The 18,860-nt window shown below is 39.0% G+C and overlaps 1 long non-coding RNA gene across 1 annotated transcript in view; it reads left to right on the top strand.

Moving 5' to 3' along the window:
- The window catches only part of LOC131381045 (uncharacterized), a 76,068-nt gene extending 57,946 nt beyond the window's left edge, over nt 1-18,122 (top strand). Inside the window, exons 2-4 of the long non-coding RNA XR_009209462.1 lie at nt 11,307-11,467; nt 13,181-13,277; nt 18,015-18,122. This is a non-coding gene — a long non-coding RNA (uncharacterized LOC131381045). The remainder of the gene's footprint in view (nt 1-11,306; nt 11,468-13,180; nt 13,278-18,014) is intronic.
- Nucleotides 18,123-18,860: the final 738 nt, after the last annotated feature.

Raw genomic sequence — 18,860 nt, 5'->3', positions numbered from 1 at the left:
GGCATCCTTGTTGTATTTCAGATGTTAGAGGTAGGGCTTTCAGATTTCCCCATTCAGTATGATATCAACTGGAGGCCTGTCATATATGGCCTTTACTATGTTGAGCTATGTTTCTTCTGTCCACAGTTTTTTTAGGGATTTTTACCACGAAGGGAAGTTGAATTTTATCAAATGCTTTTTCAGCCTCAATTGAAGTAATCATATGTATTTTATCCATCTTTCTGTTGATATAATGTATCACATTGACCAATTTGTGTATGTGGAACCATCATTGCATCCCATAGATAAATCTGACTTGGTCATGATAAATGATGTTTCTAATGTATTGTTAAATTCTATTTGCTGGAATTCTGTTTAGGGTTTTTGATTATTCATAAAAGATATTGGCCTATAGTTTTCTTTCTTTGATGTGGCTTTCTCTACTTTTGTTCTCAAGGTAATACTGGCCTCATAGGATGAGTTTGGAAGTATTCCCTCCTCCTCTATGTTTCAAAACAATTTGAGTAGGATTGATAATATTTCTTTAAATGTTTGGCAGAATTCAGCAGTGAAACCATTGGGTCCCAGGCTTTTCTTTAGTGGTAGACTTTTTATTTTGCCTTCAATCTGGTTATTTGTCATTGATCTGTTCAGGATTTGGATTTCTTCCTGGTTCAATCTTGGTAGGTTGTATATGTCTAGAAATGTGTCCATTACTTCTAGGTTTTTCAATTTATTGGCTCACAGTAGCCATTAATGATCCTTTAAATTTCTGCAGTATTAACTGAAATGTTTCCTTTTTCGTTTCTGATTTTGTCAATTTCTATGTTCTCCTTTTTTTTCTTAGTCAGTCTGGCTAACAGTCTGTCAATTTTGTTTAACTTTTCAAGAAAACAAAGTTTTGTTTTTATTGATTTTTGTATAATTTTCTTCATTTCAAATTCATTTATTTCTGCTCTGATCTTTATTATTTCTTTAATTCTACTAATTTTGTATTTGGTTTGCCCTTGCTTTTCTGGTTCTTTAAGATGCATTGTTAGATTATTTGAAATTTTTGCTCTTTTTTGATGTAAGCACTTGTAGCTCTAAAGTTTCCTATTAGTACTGCTTTTGCTGTATCCCACAGGTTTTGGTATTTTGTGTTTTCATTCTCATTAGTTTCAAAGTATTTTTTACTTTCTTTCTGAAATTCTTCATTGATCCATGGGTCATTAATGAATATATTATTTAATTTTTATGTATTTGTATAGTTTCCAAAATTTCTATTGCTAGTAACTTCTAGTTTTATTCCATTCTGGTCAGATAATAGGCTTGATATTATTTCAATGTACTTGAATATTTTTAGACTTGTTTTGTGACCTAACATATGATCTATCCTTGAGAATGATTCATGTATTTAGGAAAAGAATGTGTATTCTGCAGCAGTTGGATTAAATGTTCTGTAAATATCTACTAGATTCATTTAGTTCATAGTACAGATGAACTCCAATGTTTCTTTGTTGATTTTCTGTCTGGAAGGTCTGTCCAATGCTGAAAGTTGGGTGTTGAAGTGTCCCACTATTATAGTATTTGGACTTATGTCTCTCTTTTGCTCTAATAATATTTGCTTTATATATCTGTGTGTTCCAGTGTTGCATGGATATTATTTAAAATTGCTATATTCTCTTGCTAAGTTGACAACTTTATTATTATATAGTGACCCTCTTTGTCTCTTCTATTTTGTTTAATATAAGTGTAGATACTCCTGCACTTTTTTGGTTTCCATTGTCATAGAATATCTTTTTCCATCCCATTATTGTCAGTCTATATGTGTTTTTATAGGGGAGGTATGTTTCTTGTAGGCAAAAGATCAATGGGAGAGTTCTTTTGATGGGAGAGTTCAGTCCATTTACATTATTTTTACTTGTAACATGTGAAACCAGAAAAGGGTAATAAAACATCTGCTGATTAATGAAAAAAAAAGTATGTTTTCTCCAAATCGTATACCTCCTGACAATGTCATCATCTCACAGAGAAGATGATTAATAGTGTACAATAATGTATTCAATTCCATCTGAGGGGGATGACTGAGAAAATACTTAAACCAAATAATGATCTGACAGAGAAAATGCAAGCTTTACACATACTTTAAACAGCATGACCATGTTAAGTTGCAAGAAAATTTAAATCATAATAAGGAATTAAAATTTTTAACTAGCTAAGCAAAATGGGAAGAGGAACATTCTAAAGCTATCATAGTAGGGACAGAGGAGGGAAGAGATAGAATAAATTAATGTGTTTCTATATATCTGGTAAGGATGGGATGGGTAACACACATCATGTTGATGACCAATCTATATTTTCATGAAGAAATATTTATTTTCTTTTCAAACAATAATAAAAAATGCACATTATGTAGTTACAAATGCATAGTCTGGTAAGGGAAGAGAATGAAATTTTAATAAGAATATCTAGTTAAGTAGCAAAAACATGGAATAAATAGCAACTTGATTAAAATCATGCAAGATAATAAGGGAATATAGGAAAGGATTTTTTAAAAGAAGTTAACATGAAGATGTAAGGAGCACAATAACTGTATAGGATTCTCACCCTATATATGGATAGAATGATGACTTCTATCAAAAGACAGAGTTCAAATTCATCTAAGTGCAGGTCATGCACAAAAGAATTAAAACCAATAATAACAGCAAAACCTTGAAAATAAAAAGATTGTCAATTAAGCACCTCAAAAATAAAATTTAGAAAATAATGGCTCTGTTAGCATCACACAGGCATATGCTGTAGTTTAAGGTTAAAGGCATGAAACAGTATTGTGTCATGAGAAAATGCACACTTTACAAAAAGGTAAAACACTAGTAAACATGTATATAGGCTTGGTAGCTCAGCAGCTAACTTCACAAAGTGAAAATCATTAAAAGTGCAAGAATTTCATTTTACAAAAGACTTTAGAAAAGCAACTTCGAGAGAAGAGGGAAAGTTGGCAAAGAATATGCAGATTCCTTGAGGAACTGGCAGCTGATAGTTGGAGTCCCAGAAGCTCACTTATGAATAAAGAGGAAGAAGTCAAGATGATCTGCCAGTTCAGATAATCAGTGGAAAATCCTCTGCATAAAATCACTTTAGTGATGATGGAAATAGAAAGCTAAGACAGTGAATACCCAGTTGCAATACCCAGTGTGCCAGAGGCATACAAAGAGAGCACTCATTGAAACAGAGAGTAAGCTGAGCTGTCTCCAAACAGAGATGTGGTAGGCTTTTGTCATATTAAGGAAACTGTCATCCTTTTAAAAGGAAAGTATACAGAGTGGAAGATTATAGTGCAGACCTATCATAGGAAAGCTTAAAATTAAATAAACCTGAAACTTTTTTTTCCTACTACAAATCAGAATTAAAAATCACAAGTTAGTGTGCTTACCTCAATCTATACTAATGATGCACTGGGGACCTTATTAAACGAACTGGAAGTAAAAATCAAAATATATGATATTATTTTTTAGATGATTTATAAGTTCCAAATAGTGAAGAGGAAAAATGACTTATTTCAATAGTTACTAAGTCACACTGAACAATAAACACTTAAGAAAAAGAGGAGGTGGAGGAGGAGGAAGAATGCCTTATTGACCTCTGTAAAGAAAGAGAAAAAAAAGAAAAGATAACTACAGCCTGTCTCTCTGGTCTCCTGTACCTGGTCCTAGGACAGGAACACTTTACATTTCTAGGGTTCTGCCTCAGAATGGATGTGGTTGAGGACACATGTGTTTTTAGTATCCCCATGCCTTCACCATTTGTTTGCCACCAAGATTCTCATCACAGGAAAATTAAAGATGTGAGACTAAATTCTGGAAATGCTGAAAACAGAAAGGGTGTGTCTGCCATAACAATCCCAGGGAATGCATTCTTTTCTAGGCAGCCATCCTTTCTCTAATCCAGCGCTCATTTCTCCAAGCCTACATCTCTCAAGTTATCATTAAGGCTTCCTTCATGTTCACTTAATCGCACAGTGCCTTCATGGATTTCATGCTCAATTACTATTTGCTAAATTCTTTATCTTAGGAAAACATTTTGTAATAATAGAAACTCAATTATTTATTAATATTAATTTTATAGAACAAATTTATTTAAGTAAACATTCTTATTCTAATATACTTTGCATTCTCAATACTTAATGTTTGGAAGATAGCAGGTGTTCCATAAAAAAAATTAGTGATTGAGGGACATTTAGTTTCATTTTAAAAATCTGTCACTTACTTTTCTAGTGTCAGGCCCTTAGAAGAAATGACTTCAAAGACAATTTTATAGATTCCTGAAAATGTAAGCTCTTTAAGAATATTATTTGGATTTTCACAGCTATAGCCCCAGTGCTAATGGCAGTGTGCAGTATATAGTAGGACTTTAAAAAATGTTTGTTGAGTGAAGTGGAAATATTTATTTTCACATTTAATTTAACTATAAAATATAGCAAAGGTATGGGAAAGAATATGGCAGCCATGCATCTAACTTCCACATATGCCCATATTTGATCCAGATATTTTTATTAATATTTGTTAAAAGAAATAGCTTGATTTTGATCATCTCTAACTTTTGACTTCTTCCTTAAGCATACTTTTTCAACTTGTGTGTGTCATTCATAAATATACTTTATATTTTTAACACAAAATAGTACATATTGATTTTAATATAGTTATTGTTAGTTTATATTTATATATGAAAATAAATACTTTTAATTCTAAGCTAGTCAGACTTTTAGTCTAAGATTGTAAGCATCTTAAGATTTTAAGGCTATAACATTAAAATTTTTTTCCCCCACATCCTAAAGTTGCTTTTAGTCTTCTTTCCTTAATAACACAGAATAACTTCTGTTTGTCGTCAGCCTTCATTATTTTATTTCTCCTTTTTACCTTTCTTCATCTGATCTTAGATTCTAAATGATAAAGACAGAAAGAAAAGCCCCTGAGAAGTAGAATAAAAGAGAAAGCATAATCACATTGATATCCTGTGATTAATATTCACGGGAGAATCTTGAGAATGAGACAATGATTTTAAGATGATACTCAAAATCTACTACCAAACATATGGGTATTATATACTATGTTTGCATTTTAATTTTTTCATCAAATAAGTGTCCTTAGTATTTGCCCATAGTCTCAGGCACTGCACTAGGAACAAATCTCCTCCACCTAAGAAGATACATGGGATCCTTGCCTCAGAGAGCTTATTGTCTAGTGAAAAAAAAAATAGAGAAAAGTTTAAATGCATTGAAATAAGGATACAGATATAAAAAGATAAGAAATTTTGGGCTGGCCTGCAGCAGAGATGCAACACATTGGAAATTAAATGGTCTAACAGAGACATGAAAGACTTTGCAGAGGTAGTTGCCTTTAAGCACAGATTGAGGAAGAATGCAAAGAAAATACCCAGCATGGAAAACAGTTTGTGAGACTTAAAGTATAGAAAGAACCTAGTGTTTTCAGATGAAGGAATACATTCTGTATGACTAGTTACAAAAGGAAGAATGGCAAAGAATGTAACTGGATAGACAAGGTGGAGCATAGAAAGCCATGGGGAATAATTTTGGTGTGAAATAACCATAGTATGCATTTGATAGGAAGTCTCTTTGTGCTGCAAATCTGAGCAGAGTAACCCGGAGGAAATCGTCTGCCTAAGGAAGTGGTAACGAGGCGGAACAGAAATGGATATATGCAGAAAGTGTGCGATACACAATTGACGAGTCTTGGGAATTTATTGGATTTGGGAGAAGATGTAATTAGACGAGATCCAAGTGTATGGTGTTGAAGACATATTGAAAGACATTGTGAATAAGATATTAAAACTCTTGAACTCTTCCATCTTTTTCCCATGATCCTTTCTCACAAGTATTGAGAACCTGTGAGTGGTGGAGTTTTATGTTGAATGCTTGAGCTCTAGCTGAAAGATCTAGATTATGTTTATTTTCTGAACTTTAATAGTGTCTGCCTCTACAGAGGTTAATTAAATGGCATTTTAAAAAACAAGCAACTAAAGAATGTCTATTTCTTTTTCCCCAGAAAAGATCATTTATCAACAAAAATCTGATTAAGGGGAAATACACAGTGACAGAAAATAGTAATCAAATCTAATTTTCAATAGCTCTTCCACAAATAAAAGTGTTAAATTATTTTTCAGGTATCATCTCTATTTCCAAAAGAAATATTTTCAGGAAAGGAACAGAAACACAAAAATTATTGAGCATCTACTTTGTGTTGGAAACTGTTTTAGATTAACGCTGCCACTCTTTATCTCTATACAACTCTCTGAGGCATTTCTATTTTTAAAATAAAAAGAAAAAACTTAAGACTGATAGTGTTTATGTAAATGTAGAGAAGGGGTGGTATTAGAATTAAAATATAAGCTTGCCTCTTCACATTAGACACTTTCAAAAATATTCAAAAATATTTCAAAAAAGTTCAAAAATGTTTTAATTTTTAACTCCCATACATATCAAAGTTTAACCTGTAATTAAAAGACATTAAGGTTCCACAAGTAAGAGTTTGGAATGTAGGCAATAATAATATTAAGAAATTAAAATAATGAGAAAGTCACAGAAAAGCTTTTCTCAGTATATAGCTGGAGGCTAAAACTAGTTAAAGTAACTATAATAAACTTTTAAAAGTTACCAAAATGTCAGTAAAATAGAAATTTTGAGGGGTTGAATGTAATTAATAAATGACATGTTTAGCATAATTTAATGTGTTTAAATTATAGTTTGTCATTTATTATAAAATGTTATATTTGATTAATTTAAATCAATATTATAAGAACAAAAAGTAATGATTAAAATACACAGTAAAATTCTATATTAAACTTAGTGTATTAAAATGTGTTTGTTTCTTTTAAAATCAAGTATGTTTGCTTATTTTTTAAACAATAAATACTTACATTTTTAATGCTGATTTATACAGCAGGCACTCTAAGCAAGTGACAATGTAAATTAGGTAATGTTTTCCATTTTAGAGTTTACATAAATTAGATCCAGATTAATTAACTTGCTTTAAGTAACAAAAATAGTAAATTACTGAGTTAGAATGCAAACCATTTTCTGTCTGACTCCAAAGTAAGTGTTATTTACTAGTATTTGACCCTCGTATTGTATTTCTAGTTATGCTCAGAATAATCCAGATTAGAATTTTACAAAAATTAAAAACATTTAATGGGTAGATAGTGGGTATATATATTTATGGGGCATATGATGTATTTTAATACAGGTATAAAATACATAATAGTCACATCAGAGTAAATAGGGTATCTAGTACCTGAAGCATTTTTTTTTTGTTATAAACATTCAAATTATAGTCTTACTTATTTTGCAATGTATGATACATTTTTGTGGACTGTAATTGTAGCAGGATGAGGTGCAGACAAAACTTCTCAGACACAGAGTTGTAGAAGGATGGGCTTTATTCAGCTGGGAGCATTGGCAAGCTACTGCCTTAAAATTCGAGCTCTCTGAATGCACAATTTCTGTCCCTTTTAAGGGCTCACAACATTAAAGATTTCACATGAAAGGGCTGTGATTGATTTGAGCAAGCAGGCGGTACATGACAGGGGCTGCACGCACTAGTAGTCAGAGAGAAAGAGAACAGGGCAAGGAGTTTCACAATGTTCTTCTATACAGTGTCTGGAAATGAATAACATCGATTTGTAAGTTATGAGTTGATTTTTAACTACTGGGTTTAGGCCAGGCAGGCCCAGGCCTGGCTTTGGGCCTGGCGCTGGGCTGCCTGTCTTTGGTTTTACTTCTTTGTTGTTTCTTCTTAAAACAGGTACTGAGTATAAAACAATATAAAACAACATGAGAAGGTCTCTCTCTTCCTTCATAATCACATTGTTGTAGTAGCAAATACTAGATCTAGTATCAAATACTAAATCTTACTCATTCTATATAACTATATTTTTATACTCATTAACTATCTCTACTTCCCACCACTGCTACCCTTCCTACCCTCTGATAACCATCATCCTACTGTGTCCGGAATTGGTGGGTTCTTGGTCTCACTGACTTCAAGAATGAAGCCGCAGACCCTCGCGGTGAGTGTTACAGTTCTTAAAGGCCACGTGTCCAGAGTTTTTTCCTTCTGATGTTCGGATGTGTTTGGAGTTTCTTCCTTCTGGTGGGTTCATGGTCTCACTGGCTCAGGAGTGAAGCTGCAGACCTTCACCATGAGTGTTACAGCTCTTAAAGTGGTACATCTGGAGTTGTTTGTTCCTCCCAGTGGGTTTGTGGTCTCGCTGGCTCAGGAGTGAAGCTGCAGACCTTCGCAGTGAGTATTACAGTTCTTAAGGTGGCACATCTGGAGTTGTTTGTTCCTCCTGGTGGGTTGGTGGTCTTGATGGCTTCAGGAGAGAAGCTGTAGACCTTTGCAGTGAGTGTTACAGCTCATAAAGGCAATGTGGACCCAAAGAGTGAGAGTAGCAAGATTTATTGCAAAGAGTTAAAGAACAAAGCTTCCACAATGTGGAAGGGGACCCGAGAGGGTTGCCACTGCTGGCTCGGGCAGCCTGCTTTTATTCTCTTATCTGGCCCCACCCACATCCTGCTGATTTGTCCATTTTACAGAGAGCCAATTGGTCTGTTTTACAGAGAGCTGATTGGTCCATTTTGACAGGGTGCTGATTGGTGCATTTACAGTCCCTGAGCTAGACACAAAAGTTCTCCAAGTCCCCACTAGATTAACTAGATACAGAGTGCTGATTGGTATATTTACAAACCCTGAGCTAGATACAGAGGGTTGATTGGTGCATTTACAAACTTGAGCTAGACACAGAGTGTTGATTGGTGTATTTACAATCCCTTAGCTAGATATAAAGGTTTTCCAAGTCCCCACTAGACTCAGAAGCCCAGCTGGCTTCACCCAGTGGATCCCGCACTGGGGCTGCAGGTGGAGCTGCCTGCCGGTCCCCCACCTTGCGCCCATATTCCCCAGCTCTTAGGTGGTCGGTGGGACTGGGCACTGTGGAGCAGGGGGCGGCGCTCGTCGGGGAGGCTCGGGCCATGCAGGAGCCCATGAGGGGGGTTGTGGCTCAGGCATGGCAGGCTGCAGGTCCCGAGCCCTGCCCCATGGGGAGGCAGCTAAGGCCCGGTGAGAAATCAGGTGCAGTACCACTGGGCTGGCACTGCTGGGGGACCCAGCGCACCCTCCACAGCTGCTGGCCCAGGTGCTAAGCCCCTCACTAGCTGGGGCCGGTGGAGCTGGCCAGCCACTCTGAGTGCAGGGCCCGCTGAACCCACACCCACCCAGAACTCACACTAGCCCACAAGCACCATGTGTAGCTCCAGTTCTCACCCACACCTCTCCCTCTACACCTCCCTGCAAGCTGAGGGAGCCGGCTCCAGCCTCAGCCAGCCCAGAAAGGGGCTCCCACAGTGCAGCAGCAGGCTGAAGGGCTACTCAAGTGCGGTCAGAGTGGGCACCGAGGCCGAGGAGGTGCCAAGAGCGAGTGAGGGCTGTGACGGCTCCCAGCATGCTGTAACCTCTCACTACCTCTATAAGTTCAATTGTTCTAATTATAGCTACTAGAGTAAGCAGAAATAAGTGTTTCTTTCTGATGTGTGCCTAGCACTTAGAATAGTGTCTGGCCTTAGTAGTACTCAATAGATATTTGTGAAATAAATAAAGAGTTATAACATTGCAATATTATAAAGTTCTTAAGTATTAAATAATATGCTATGGCTAAGTATTTTAACTTCCCCAGACATAGGTTTTATAAATCATATACACATTTATAGAACCTATAGCATAGTCAATACTATTGACCAAATATAAACTTCAATTGTTTAGTATTTTCCAAAAGTTAGCTTTAAAATTGTACATTTTATCACATAATATAGAAAAAAAATGAGAAGACAATTGTATACACACACCCACATCTGTAAAATTTAAAATTATTTTAAATCCAAATTAATATATTTCAATGTTATTTGTAATATGGAAATATTTGAAGCACAATATTATTACATACCATTATCTATTCATGTTTATTAAGCATGTTGAAGTTTGATTTCTTTACCATAACCTTGAAGATAAGGTACAGAGTCAGAATGATGCCCTACTGATGCCAAAAACAAAATTTAAACAGCCTGAAAATATTTGTAGAGAGAGTCTATTTTTAAAACTAAATAGTAAACCTTATGAAAAAGCCACTTTCAAAGTAGAAACCTAGATTGATGTCCATTATCTCTTCATAGTTTTAACATTAAAGTAAACAAATGATGTTTCCCTGTCATACTCAAAAAGGGCAATTGAATAAACTTCAAAGAATTCTGGAATCTTTATTGCTTTGTTCTTAGTGACAATGACAACAGCTGCTATGTAAACCAAATAAATACCTGGGACATCAGACAGGAGGCTGGAAGAACATATCCCTGGGGTTGCTTTATTTGTTGGCTGCCTTACTAATTATCTGCTATGCTGAAGATACTCCTTTAATAATTGATATTCCTGTGAGGGGTTCGTTCTGGAACAGCATCATAAATGCGAATAGAACTGAAACTCAAAGTCTTCCACGTCTGCTTATGCGGATCACAAAGCCCAGTAGAACATTAGATCATTAATGAAATCTGTATTTTATGGATTTCAGAAAAGTGTGTTCTTTAAAGTTTGTGAAGATGTGCACAGAGATAATCACACCTAACTTTTGGGAACTGAAGCAATAGACTGAAATTACCACATAAATAGAATTTCCACAATACACTTATATGCCAAAACCTTAAAAAGTTAATTTTAATTGTACAAGATGGGAATATTCTGATAAGTTATATGACATGCTCTGAATCTTTAGAAAGAGGATACCAGCATATAGTAATCTGATTGTTTATTATAAAAGTATTAATATTAATCACTATGCAATAATGTAACTGTCAGGCCTCTGAGCCCAAGCTAAGCCATCATATCCCCTGGTACCTGCACATATACATCCAGATGGCCTGAAGTAACTGAAGAATCACAAAAGAAGTGATATTTAAATGGCTTGTTCCTGCCTTCACTGATGACATTCCACCACAAAATAAGTGAAAATGGCTTGTCCTTGCCTTAACTGATGACATTACTTTGTGAAATTCCTTCTCCTGGCTCATCCTGGCTCAAAAAGCTCCCCCACTGAGTGCCTTGTGACCCCCCACTCCTGCCCACCAGAGAACAACCCCCCTTTTTCCTTTACCTACCCAAATCTTATAAAACAGCACCAACCCTATCTCCCTTTGCTGACCTTCTTTTTGACTCAGCCCACCTGTACCCAGGTGAAATAAACAGCCTTGTTTCTCACACAATGCCTGTTTGGTGGTCTCTTCACAGAAACGCGAATGAAATTTTGGTGCCGTGACTCATATCGGGAGACCTCCCTTAGGAGATCAATCTCCTGTCCTCCTGCTCTTTGCTCCATGAGAAAGATCCACCTACAAGCTCAAGTCCTCAGACCGACCAGCCCAAGGAACATCACACCAATTTTAAATCAGGTAAGCAGCCTCTTTTTACTCTCTTCTCCAACCTCTCTCGCTATCCTTCAACCTCTTTCTCCTTTCAATCTTGGTGCCACACTTCAATCTCTCCTTTCTCTTAATTTCAGTTCCTTCCCTTTTCTTGTAGGGACAGGAGATGTGTTTTATCCATAGACCCAAAACTCAGGCCCCAGGCACCAACTCAGAAAGACAGTCTTCCCTTGGTGTTTAATCACTCGGGGACACCTGCCTGATCATTCACCCACATTTCAGAGGTATCTGAGCACATGGGGATGCCTGCCTTGGTCCTTCATCCTTAGTGGCAAGTACCGCTTTTCTGGGGGACAAGAACCCCCTGACCCCTTCTCTCTGTGTCTCTACCCCTTCTCTGCTTTTCTGGAAGGCAGGAACCCCCCGACCCCTTCTCCTTCACCCTTAGCTACAAGTACCACTATCCTAGGGGGCAAGAAGCCCCAACCCCTTCTCTCCATGTCTCTACCCCTTCTCCACTTTCCTGGGGGCAAGCACCCCCCACCCCTTCTGTGTCTCTACTCTCTCTTTTCTCTGGGCTTACCTCCTTCACTATGGGCAGCCTTCCACCCTCCATTCCTCCTTCTTCTCCCTTAGCCTGTGTTCTCAACTTCAACTCTTCAACTCACACCTGACCTAAACCTAAACACCTTATTTACTTCTACAATGCTGCTTGACCCCAATACAAACTCAACAGTGGTTCCAAATAGCCAGAAAACAGCACTTTTGATTTTTCCTTTCTACAAGATCTGGATAATTCTTATCATAAAATAGGCAAACAGTCTGAGATGTCTGGCGTCCAGGCATTCTTTTACACATCGGTCCCTCCTAGTCTCTGTTCCCAATGCAACTCATCCCAAAGCTTGCTTCTTTCCCTCCCACCTGTCTCCTCAGTCCTAACCCCAAACCTCACTGAGTCTTTCCTCTTTCCAATCTTCCTTTTCTACAGACCCATCTGACCTCTCCCCTCCTCCCCAGGCTGTTCCTTGCCAGGCCAAGCTAGGTCCCAATTCTTCCTCAGCCTCTGCTCCTCCACCCTATAATCCTTTTGTCACCTCCCCTAAGGCATAGTCAAGATTAATACTCCTTTTTCTTTATCCGACCTCTCCCAAATCAGTTAGCATTTAGACGCTTTTTCATCAAATCTGAAAAACTCCGCCCAGTTCATGGCCCGTTTAGCAGCAACCCTGAGATGCTTTATAGCCCTAGACCCTGAAAGGTCAAAAGGCCATCTTATTTTCAATATGCATTTTATTTTATTACCCAATCTGCTCCCAACATTAAATAAAACTCCAAAAATTAAATTCTGGCCCTGAAACCCCACAACAGGACTTAATTAACCTCGCCTTCAAGGTCTACAATAATAAAGTAAAGGCAGCCAAGTAGCAATGTATTTCTGAGTTTCAATTCCTTGCCTCTAATGTGAGACAAACCCCAGCCACATCTCCAGCACACAAGAACTCCAAACGCCTAAACCACAGCTGCCAGGGGTTCATCCAGAACCTCCTCTCCCAGGAGCTTGCTACAAGTGCCAGAAATCTGGCCACTGGGCCAAGGAATGCCCACAGCCCAGGATTCCTCCTAAGCTGTGTCCCATCTGTGAAGGACTCCACTGAAAATCAGACTGTTCAACTTACCTGGCAGCCAATTCCAGAGCCCCTGGAACTCTGGCCCAAGGCTCTCTGACTGACTCCTTTCCAGATCTTCTTGGCTCAGCAGCTGAAGACTGACACTGCCCAATTGCCTTGGAAGCTTCCTGGACCATCATAGATGCTTTAGGTAACTCTTACAGTAGAAGGTAAGTCTGTCCTCTTCTTAATCAATACGAAGGCTACCCACTCCACATTATCTTCTTTTCAAGGGCCTGTTGCCTTTGCCTCCATAACTGTTGTGGGTATTGACGGCCAGGCTTCTAAACATCTTAAAACTCCCCAACTCTAGTGCCAACTTAGACAACATTCTTTTATGCACTCTTTTTTAGTTATCCCTACCTCTCCAGTTCCCTTATTAGGCCAAGACATTTTAACTAAATTATCTTCTTCCTTCCCTGACTGTTCCTGAACTACAGCCACACCTCATTGCCACCCTTTTCCCCAGTTCAAAGCCTCCTTTGCATCCTCCTCTCATATCCCCCAACCTTAACCCACACGTATAGGATACCTCTACTCCTGCCTTGGCAACCGATCATGCACCCCTTACCATCTCATTAAAACCTAATCACCCTTACTCCACTCAACGCCAATATCCCATCCTGCAGCACACTTTAAAAGGATTAAAGCTTGTTATTGCTTGCCTGCTACAGCGTGGCCTTTAAAGCCTATAGAATCTCCTTACAATTCCCCCATTTCACCTGTCCTAAAACCAGGCAAAGCTTACAGGTTAGTTCAGGATCTGCGCCTTATCAACCAAATTGTTTTTCCTCTCCACCCTGTGGTGCCAAACTCATATACTCTCCTATCCTCAATACCTCCCTCTATAACCCATTATTCTGTTCTGGATCTCAAACATGCTTTCTTTACTATTCCTTTGCACCTTTCATCCTAACCTCTCTTTGCTCTCACTTGGACTGACCCTGACACCCATCAGGCTCAGCAAAATACCTGGGCTGTACCGCTCCAAGGCTTCACAGATGGCCCCCATTACTTCAGTCAAGCCCAAATTTCTTCCTCACCTGTTACCTATCTCGGCATAATTCTCATGAAAACACACCTGCTCTCCCTGCTGATCGTGTCCAACTGATCTCTCAAACCCCAACACCTTCTACAAAACAACAATTCCTTTCCTTCCTAGGCATGGTTAGATACTTTCAACTTTAGATACCTGGTTTTGCCATCCTAAAAAAACCATTATATAAACTCACAAAAGGAAACCTAGCTGACCCCATAGATCCTAAATCCTTTCCCCACTCCTCTTTCCATTCCTTGAAGACAGCTTTAGAGACTGCCCCCACCCTAGCTCTCCCTGACTCATCCCAACCCTTTTGATTATCCACAGCTGAAGTGCAGGTCTGTGTAGTTGGAATTCTTACACAAGAACCAGGACCGCACCCTGTAGCCTTTTTATCCAAACAACTTGACCTTACTGTTTTAGCCTAGCCCTCATGTCTGCATGCAGTGGCTGCCGCTGCCTTAATAGTTTTAGAGGCCCTCAAAATCACAAACTATGCTCAACTCACTCTCTACAGTTCTCATAACTTCCAAAATCTATTTTCTTCCTCACATCTGATGTATATACTTTCTGATCCCCAGCTCCTTCAGCTGTACTCTTTGTTGAGTCTCCTACAATTACCATTGTTCCTGGCCTGGACTTCAATCCAGCCTCCCACATTATTCCTGATACCACACCTGGCCCCCATGACTATCTCTCTGATCCACCTGACATTCACCCCGTTTCCCCATATTTCCTTCTTTCTTGTTCCTCACCCTGAACACACTTGGTTTATTGATGGCAGTTCCACCAGGCCTAATCGCCACGCTCCGGAAAAGGCAGGCTATGCTATAGTACAAGCCACTAGCCTGCCTCTTAGAACCTCTCATTTCCTTTCCATCATGGAAATCTATCCTTAAGAAAATAACTTCTCCGTGTTCCATCTGCTATTCTACTACTCCTCAGGGATTATTCAGGCCCCCTCCCTTCCCTACACATCAAGCTCGGGGATTTTCCCCCACCCAGGACTGGCAAATTGGCTTTACTCAACATGCCCCGAGTCAGGAAACGAAAATACCTCTTGAGTCAGGAAACTAAAATCTCTCTTGGTCTAAGTAGACACTTTCACTGGATAGGTAGAGGACTTTCCCACAGGGTCTAAGAAGCCCACCACAGTCATTTCTTCCCTTCTGTCAGGCAATTTCTTGGTTTGGCCTTCCCACCTCTATACAGTCCTGTAAAGGACCGGCCTTTATTACTCAAATCACCCAAGCAGTTTCTCAGGCTCTTAATATTCAGTGAACTAATGGTCTTTTAAAAACACACCTCACCAAGCTCTTAAAAAGAGCTTTTAAAAACACAACTCACCACCAACTTAAAAAGACTGGATAATACTTTTACCACTTGCCCTTCTCAGAATTCAAGCCTGTCCTCGGAATGCTACAAGGTGCAGCCCATTTGAGCTCCTGTATAGACGCTCCTTTTTATTAAGCCCCAGTCTCATTCCAGACACCAGACCAACTTAGACTGTGCTCTCCCCCAGAAAAACTACTTGTCATCCCTACTATCTTCTGTCTAGTCATATTCCTATTCACCATTCTCAACTACTCATAAATGCCCTGCTCTTGTTTACACTGCCAGTTTACTGTTTCTCCAAGCCATCACAGCTGATATCTCCTGATGCTATCCCCAAACTGCCACTCTTAACTCCCTCTTTTTTTTTTTTGAGACGGAGTCTCGCTCTGTCACCCAGGCTGGAGTGCAGTGGCACAATCTTGGCTCACTGCAAGCTCCGCCTCCCGGGTTCACGCCATTCTCCTGCCTCAGCCTCTCCGAGTAGCTGGGACTACAGGCGCCCGCCACCACGCCCGGCTAATTTTTTGTATTTTTAGTAGAGACGGGGTTTCACTGTGGTCTCGATCTCCTGACCTCGTGATCCGCCCGCCTCGGCCTCCCAAAGTGCTGGGATTACAAGCATGAGCCACCGCGCCCGGCCAACTCCCTCTTAAAGTAAATAAATAATCTTCGCTGGCAGATCTATGCTGAACCTCCTTAGGCACTCTCTAGTTAGATGTCCTAGGTCCTCCTAATTCTTAGTCATTTAATACCTGTTTTTCTCCTTGTCTTATTCCGTTCTTTTTTCAATTCATACAAAACCATATCCAGGCCATCACCAATAATTCTATACGACAAATGTTTCTTCTAACAACCCCACAATATCACCCCTTACCACAAAATCTTCCTTCAGCTTAATCTCTTCCACTCTAGGTTCCCATGCCACCCCTAATCCCGCTCGAAGCAGCCCTGAGGAACATCACCCATTATCTCTCCATACCACCCCCAAAAAGTTTCTCCACCCCAACACTATGTTTTATTTTTCTTATTAATACAAGAAGACAGGAATGTCAGGCCTCTGAGCTGAAGTTAAGCCATCATGTCCCCTTTGACCTGCATGTATACATCCAGATGGCCTGAAGTAACTAAAGAATCACAAAAGAAGTGATCTTTAAATGACCTGTTCCTGCCTTAACTGATGACATTACTTTGTGAAATTCCTTCTCCTGGCTCATCTTGGCTCAAAAAGCTCCCCCACAGAGCACCCTGTGACCCCCCCACTCCTGCCTACCAGAGAACAGCCCCCCCCTTTTTTTTTTTACCTACCCAAATCTTATAAAATGGCCCCACCCCTATCTCCTTTGCTGACTCTTTTTGACTCAGCCTGCCTGCACCCAGGTGAAATAAACAGTGTTATTGCTCACACAAAGCCTGTTTGGTGGTCTCTTCACATGGACGCGAGAGAAAGTAACTATTTTGTTAAACATATTGGTCTCAGTATGCAAGTCATAAGACAAATTTTTCTTTTTCCATTCCCTTCAAACATACTCATTAGCTTGGTTCTGTGTGCTTCTGGGATAAAATCATAAATAGGTCTTCAGGTATTTCCAAGCCTCAAAAGAATTTTTTATTGGGTGAAATTCTGAGTTACCGTGATAATCACGACTCTTAACTTCAACAAAATTAAAGCTTCCTTTCTTCTTCCACTGAATGCTGCCTCAAGATTGGAGGTCTGCACTTGCTAAGAAAAAAAAGTCAATTTGTTTCCTTATTTTGGCAACTCCCTCCTTAAGCCCTAGCTTCATTTTCTGAGCCCATAACACTCATTAAGAGTTTATTAAGAGTACAGGTAATTTGGAGTAAGAGATGCAGCCTAATTCTATTTTGATCTGATATTGGCCTCTTTCAAGTTGGCAGATACTGAATGCTGACTTTTCTATTGAGGGATTTTCTCTGTGTTTCTCAGAGGATCCCTCCCCAATCCCCCAGGCAGTTCCACCTGCAGCTTGCTTCTTGATGTCTCCTCCAGCTGACTTTTTATGATTCCTTTTCCCAGAACTCAGCCTTGGCTTAACAGGACACTCAACATAGGTTTCTCAGTCCTAGTTCAATTGGGTGAGGTCCCCTGAGAACCGGCATATTCTCTTGTGGTTGTGCATCTGGTCCAAAGAATACATGAGCCTTTGCCCTGCTCTCAGTTCTGTGAATTCATGAAAATAATAATATTCTTTTATCTTTATAACTCTCAGGTGTGTTTAAAACTCACTTCTGTGTCTCTCAATATCTAGAGAGATATAAAAAGTTTTGTTAATTGTTCCTCATGAAAGTCTTCTCAGTTGGTGTAAGGATGAAAAGAACACAGCATTCCAGCACTTTTGCTAATAAAATTCTGTTTGCTTTTTTTAGCCGAATCCGCAATTATATAACCACTACATCTATATTCTCAAAATAAATAATGAACTAAGAGTTCAAAATCTTTTGTATGGTCCTTCTTTGCAATTTCCTTATACATTTAGCACATTCCATTGTCATATACATGTTCTTGGCCTTACAGACCCAACCAGTGAGAATCATCCCATTTTAATCAGTTGTTGACTCCTTCAAAAGATGGTCACTAGTAAAGCAGTAGTAGCACCACTGAAGAGTGTGCTTCCACTATCACCAAATTTGCTGTGTTCTGAGCCTCATAAATCCAAGCAAGGACTGTTTGATGCCATTTTTAGAGGAGGATACTATTACGGATTGAATGCTTGTGTGCCCCCAAACTCATATATTGAGGTCCTAGTGCTTAATATGATAGTATTTGAAGATGGAGCCTTTTGGGGGTAATTCGTGTTAGATGAGATTATGTGTGTGTCCCTCATAATATTAGTGTCATAAGATAAGTAAGAGAGAAGAAGCCATGTGGAAATACAGCCAGAGGATGGCTCTCCACAAGCCAGGAGGAGAACTCTCACCAGGAACTGAATGAGCTGATGCCTTAATCCTGGACTTCCAACCCTCCAGGACTTTGAGAAATAGATTTCTGTTATTTGAGCCATCTAGTATATGGCATTTTATTTGGTCAGCCTGAGCTGACTAAGATACCAAGACTTAAAAATCATGGGAACTTGACAAAAATGTCACAGCTTAGAGGTTGAGTCAGGATTCAAACCTACTAGGGCAGTTTAAATGCAGTCTCCTGTTTTTGATATTGCCCTCTGTTTTCTCCTGTTGTTTTGAACTGCTTGGATGAGCTTTTGTGTTAGTGTTAACAATTTTTATGTTCTTTCTATATTGTATCTATTCTTTCATTAAATACTTCCCAGTATCTCTACATTGGGCTGAGACTTACTCCCGTTGCCTACCCCAGCAGTACCCCTGTTCATCTTTTTGATTTGAATTTATATACTGTTTTAGA

The sequence above is a fragment of the Hylobates moloch genome, unplaced genomic scaffold (genome assembly GCF_009828535.3).
Source record: "Hylobates moloch isolate HMO894 unplaced genomic scaffold, HMol_V3 SCAFFOLD_13, whole genome shotgun sequence".
Classification (NCBI taxonomy): domain Eukaryota; kingdom Metazoa; phylum Chordata; class Mammalia; order Primates; family Hylobatidae; genus Hylobates; species Hylobates moloch.
Note: the sequence above shows the minus strand (reverse complement) of the source record. Positions and strands in the feature narration are given on the sequence as shown.